At 53.5% G+C, this 5,491-nt stretch overlaps 1 long non-coding RNA gene across 1 annotated transcript in view; it reads left to right on the top strand.

Annotated features, from left to right (window-relative positions):
* The first annotated feature begins 1,134 nt into the window (after positions 1–1,134).
* LOC108449497 overlaps positions 1,135–5,491 on the top strand; it is an 8,122-nt gene continuing 3,765 nt past the window's right edge. Inside the window, exon 1 of the long non-coding RNA XR_001865661.1 lies at positions 1,135–1,453. This is a non-coding gene — a long non-coding RNA (uncharacterized LOC108449497). The remainder of the gene's footprint in view (positions 1,454–5,491) is intronic.

The following is a 5,491-nucleotide window of genomic DNA, read 5'->3' as shown; positions in this document are numbered from 1 at the left end:
GGTGCCTAACTCGGCCATTGGAAACCACATCTGGCTGGAGCTCTGCAGCGTGTCTAAGCTTTCAGCTCATCTCCCCCTGCCTAAGCGGTTTAGGACGGGCAGTAAACAAAGTCTGTTTTGTTGGGTTTTGCGTGCTTTAAGGCAAAGAAAGCAAACACAGGCTCGCTGGGCTAATCTCCTCTGCTCAGAGCTGGGGGCTGACAGCTCCTTCCTGGGTCACACCAGTGGGATTTTTATCTCTGCTGTGGCTCAAACAAGGAGCGTGGGGATGTTCGGATGTTTTCCCTCCCGTGTGTGTGCTGTGCTGGCTCGCGGCACTTGTCAGGGCGTTGCTACTATTTTGTGGCACTTCTGAATTAAATGGAGTTTAGATGATCATGCTGGATGTGTGGATATCTTGGACTGTGTTCTCCCTGCTAATAACCTTTGGAGCCATGAGCCTCCTGTCTTTTTAGGACAAAGCCCCTAAAGAAGCTCCACTCACATTTTCCAGGGAGCAGAAGAACTGTGGTAAGAGTCTCACCCTGGTGACATTAACAACGTGGCCCTTGCAGAGATGCAGGATTTAGGCCATTACTGCTCTGCCCACACATCTTTAAGATGTGGCTCAGCAGTCGGATCCACGTTGGGATGGGCTCTCCAGGGTGGCTGTGGGGTTGGAGCTCCTTCCTTGCACCTGGGTGACCAAACCAACCTCCAGCCCATGATTCCTCTCAGGGTTTGATCATTTTTCTGTCGCCCGAGCCTGGTATGTGGGAGGATGAAGTGCCACAGTGGGGGGAAGGATGGGGCTGAACTCCACGGGGGTGTAAGGAGAGGAGATGGGGTAAGGAGATGAGTTGGGGGGATCAAAGGGAGTGGGGAGACACATCTCCAACCAGCCACACCCATCAATAAAACTTCCCCTCTAACAACCCACGTCCTGCCAGAGCTGAAGACAAGCAAACAGGGCATGGAGTGAGCAGGGACCACCTGTGCATTTCCCAGGTGCTGAAGGTGCTTTCCCACCCCGAGGATTTGAGGAGAAGGTGGCAGCTTTGGCTGGGGGTTGCTGCTGAACTCGCTGATGGATTGCCCATGAAGTTTGTGAAAGCCCTGAACAAAGACCACACACGGGAGGCTCAGGAGAGTGAAGTGTCTTAGACCTTGAGGGTACGAGGCAAAAATGCCTCTGTGCCTGACTCACTCGCTGTGTGCTAACACTGACTCATAATTACTGATTTCGATTCAGACAAAAGATTTATCTGCATTGAAACATATGGAAAATACTAATAAAACCTGGTGGTGGAAAGAGGCTGGGCTGCTGCCTGGCCCTGTGTAAGGCTTGGGGAGTGCCCGATGGGCTGGGACCAGCTCCCCCAATTTATGTGTGGCTGGGATGAGTCCCCAAAGCTGGAGAGAGTCTGATCACCCTGATCTCTGCACACTCTGGAGGGAATTGTGCTTGCAAAAGGTGAGTTTTGCAGCAATGACCATTTTCCTGCAGGCTCGATAGATCCCAGCTCGGTTTCCCTCAGCTCTGGGGATATCCCACTGTCCCAGGAGCTGAGTGTGGCCCTTTTTTCCCGCAGCCCCATGCAGGAAGGCAGCCGTGGGGATGAAGATGTCTCGCAGGCAGCAGCACATTGGCCCTGGCAGTGTGTTTGCACGGTACCTGCACCCCGGCACAATGAGCGCGGCACAGCGGGCCCGTCACGGCCAGCTCGCTCCAAAAGCCTCTCAAAGAGAGGCACGAGCAGCCACAACCCCCAGGAGAAGGGTGGATTAAACCCAGAGCAGAGCTGGGGCTTTGTCCTGGGAAGCTCCCAGTGTGATGGCAGAGCCCATAAACCCCCCTGCTGCTGCCTGGTGTTGTCCCAGAGGGCAAGGCTGGATGCCCAGGGCTGTGCCGCCTCCTGCCCTGCCTGTGCCACCTTTCCCTCCCTGCCGCTCAGCGCTGCTGGATGCTAAGTGGAAATTTCCCCCTGTGCCAAGTGTTAAATACTTATCAAGCTAATGCAGCGTCTTTGGAGGTGTGTACAAGAGACAACATGTTACCCTAATTAACGAGCAGCTGGGCTTGGCACCAGGCTCCGCTGCAGCTGCTCCCGGCGCCTTTCCCAGGCTCTGCCTCCTCCACGCCATCGCAGGGCACAACCTGGAGCGGGGTCGATGCCTTGTAGGGTCCTTTGTCACTTTAGAGAGCATGGCTGTGGTTCCCAGCCTAAGGGCTGGAAGTCTGGGGGCTGTTTCTGGGCTGGATCAGGTGATTTGGATCAGTGGGTCCGTTCTCAGCAGCTTAGACAGGGGCATGAGAAGTTTTGGGGTGCACTGATTTGGAGAACTTTAGGGAAACCCGCTGCTGGAGCAAGGTGAGCCATCAGAACTCAATGGTTCGAATGCTGGTTTGTCCCTCCCTGTTGGTGTGGCAGCAGCAGCTCCCTCGGTTGGCTTTGCTGTGGGAATTGTGCTTGGGCAGGGTCCCCTCTTCAGCCAAGCGTCACTGGGGTTGGTGTGACAGCTGCCGGAGACTGGGACACCTCTGGTGGTATCAACTCTGGAAAGAGAGAGGGGCTGGGATGGGTTTGCAAAGCCAGCCTTGGGGACAAGGCTGCGGAGCGGGCCTTGGGTGGTGGGACCCGTTTGCAGAGTTCCTCATCTGGTTGCCTGCATCTTCCCAGGGCCCAACCCCTTTTATCTGGACCACTGTGGATTAGTTCACTCCTCCATCTGCCCACTCAGCCCCGAGCACAGCTGCTGCACAAACCCTCCCCATCCTTTTACATTGCCTTGAGCTCCCTAACTCTCCAACCCCAGAGAAGTCATCCCAGCAGTAGATGTTTGTATCATGACCTACATCGCTATTGGGTTTTAAATATAATTTTTTTTCCCTGTGCCATATACCAGCTTCCCACATGCAAATTGCTCTGAGTGAACCATTTATCTGGAAAATAAAGGTTATGTTCTCCAAAGGCATTTAGTTCCCTTTCTGAATGATTGAGTGAGTTTCCCGCTGAGAAAACAAAGGTCTTTAGCACAGTCCAAGCCAGTGACAGGGAAAAAGGTTCAGGTAAAACCCCTCCATTTATTTAACAGCTCCCCCTTCTTCATTCATATTTACAAGATAAAAGGGGCTCCATCAACCCATTAAAGTTAAAATATGTGTCCTGTCTTCAAGGAAAGCAAATCCCATCTGGCATCCCTGGAGGAATATAACCTTAACTTCAGCTTAATGCCACATTAGGGTATCTTACAGATTCTGCCTGAGATTTACCTGCCTTAAAGGGAGATTTATTTCTGGAGCAAACAGGCTCCTGTGACAAATCTCCTTCCACGAGCAACTTTGGAAGGAAGGTGAATTTTTGACTCGCTGGTTCCCTGGTCTCTGCCCAGTGGGGAAGGGGTTGGTGACACTGAGGAATCTCTGGTCCCTGCCAGGGGGATCCATTGCAAGGCTCCATCCCCTGTCCTGGGAGCTGTGGGATGGATGCCTGGGGAGCTCCAGTGTCTGCTGACACCACTTGCCTGGGAAATCAGGGCATTTTCTGCAGCCCCATGCCAGTGCTGAACCTCATGTTGGATATACCCAGGTGACTTCCTCACAGATATTAACCCAAAAGGGCTTGGGATGGAAATCACGGCCTCCTCTGGTCTTTTAAAGGGCTTTCAAGGCTGTGGGGTCATGGGGATCAGAGAGCTGTACTGCTTATCCGAGTGGAAATTATTCAGAGTTACCTGGAGGCACACTTTGGTAGCCATCAGTTCATTATTATTGCTAGTCTTTCTGATATCCATAAAAATTATGACAGCTTCTCTAAATGCCAGATGGATCAGAAATCCTTTTAAGTGTATAATTTTCTTTTTAAAAGGCATGGGTCTAAAATAAGAGGAGTCTGTGTGGGGTTTCCCCTTTAGCTACGCCTTGGGTGGCAGCTGTAGCCCTTCCTCCAGACTTTGCTTCTCAACAGGAACAAAAATGTGAGGGGCACCTTGATAAAAGGGTGGATTTCGAATTGATGCTGCTCCTGGGTGGGGGTTTGGGGCCCGGGGGTGTCCCCTGTCACCAGCCTCAGATCCTCGGGTGTTGATGTGCACACTGCTCAGCCTGAGAACGTGAGGACAAGTCAGCTGCAGGTGGGTGAAACCGATCTCCTCTCGACTCAACTGGCCTGCCTGACTGGTTTTTTTATGATTACTTTTTATTCTGTCTCCAGTTAGGCAATACAGTTGCCTGTTAGAAATATCGCCCTGGGCTGCCAGCTCAGCCGAGGAGAAAAGCGGGTGTGTGTTACTGAGGGAGGATGGGGATCACCCCCTCACCCCTCCCTGGGGTGGGCACCTCTCCCCTTCCCCTCTGCCAACCCTTCCCTCCCTCTGCCACTCAACAGGAGCATCCTTTTCAGGGAATTTTCTCCTGACCCCTCCCTCCACATCTCTCCCACACCCTGAGGATCACTGGAGGTTGTTTGACTGGAGTGGGTGAATTTAAGCCCAGCCTGTAGTTTGGGGTCATTAACCATCAAGGTGCCCCTGGGAAGAGGCAAAAAGTATTCGGGAAAATTTGCTAACAGACTCTAATGACTTAATAATCCCTGCTGGAGAGAGCCTGGCAGGTTATGTGAGTGTCGGGTTTTCTTGCTCTGCCCAGAGCTGGCTGCTGGTTATGTAACAGGGGGGTGTGACCTCCAACAAGGGAGAAAAAGGGAAGAAGAAGGAAAGCACAGACCCCCTTCCATGCTGGGATGAAGAGGGAGAACAGCGATTGGTGTTAGCCAGGAGCTCCATCAGCCTGGGCACAGCTGGGGCCAGAGGGGCCAGGGATGGATCAGGGTCCACCCAGCACAGTGGGTACCAGGGCAGCATTCCCGGATGTGTCACTTCTGAGACCCTGAGGGACATGAGGGGTGATGTTGGTGCATCCCTGCTGTGCTGTGCTGCGGAGGAAGGGGGGACACAGGGCAGGCACAGATCCCTGAGCAAGCTCTGACACAGCACAAGCCCCGATCCCTCTGTCAGATGAGGTCTCTGGTTGTTGCCCCAGCTCGCCAGGCTGTCATTCCTGATGCAGTTCCTGATTTGGGGACACAGGACAGAGAGCTGCTCAGGAGTCTGCTTGGTGGCCATCAGAGGTGATGACCTGACGTAGTTCTGAGCATCCATCTCAGCTCGCAGCAAGAATTGAACGGGGATGTGGGTCCTAAAAGCTTCGAGCCCTCTCAGCCAAGGCTGGCAGGAGTGGGGAAGCTGCCCCATTTTGGGGAGGCTGTCGGGAATGCCTCCCTTTGCCTGGCTAAGCGTGCCCAGGTCTGGGCGAGGCTCCTGGCTTGCTGAACACTGCGGGGTCTTTCCTTGAAGAAGAAGAAAATCCAGAGCTGGTGAGCTGTGCCATAGTTTAAAACATGCTTTGCATCACCTGGCACACCCATGGCACCCGGATGGCCTGTCCTGGAGGTGACATCCTGCTCGGAAGCTGAAACAAAGCCGAGGGGTCCCGGACTCCTCATCCCGCAGC

Source organism: Corvus brachyrhynchos, unplaced genomic scaffold (genome assembly GCF_000691975.1).
Source record: "Corvus brachyrhynchos isolate BGI_N302 unplaced genomic scaffold, ASM69197v1 scaffold59, whole genome shotgun sequence".
Classification (NCBI taxonomy): Eukaryota; Metazoa; Chordata; class Aves; order Passeriformes; family Corvidae; genus Corvus; species Corvus brachyrhynchos.
Note: the sequence above shows the minus strand (reverse complement) of the source record. Positions and strands in the feature narration are given on the sequence as shown.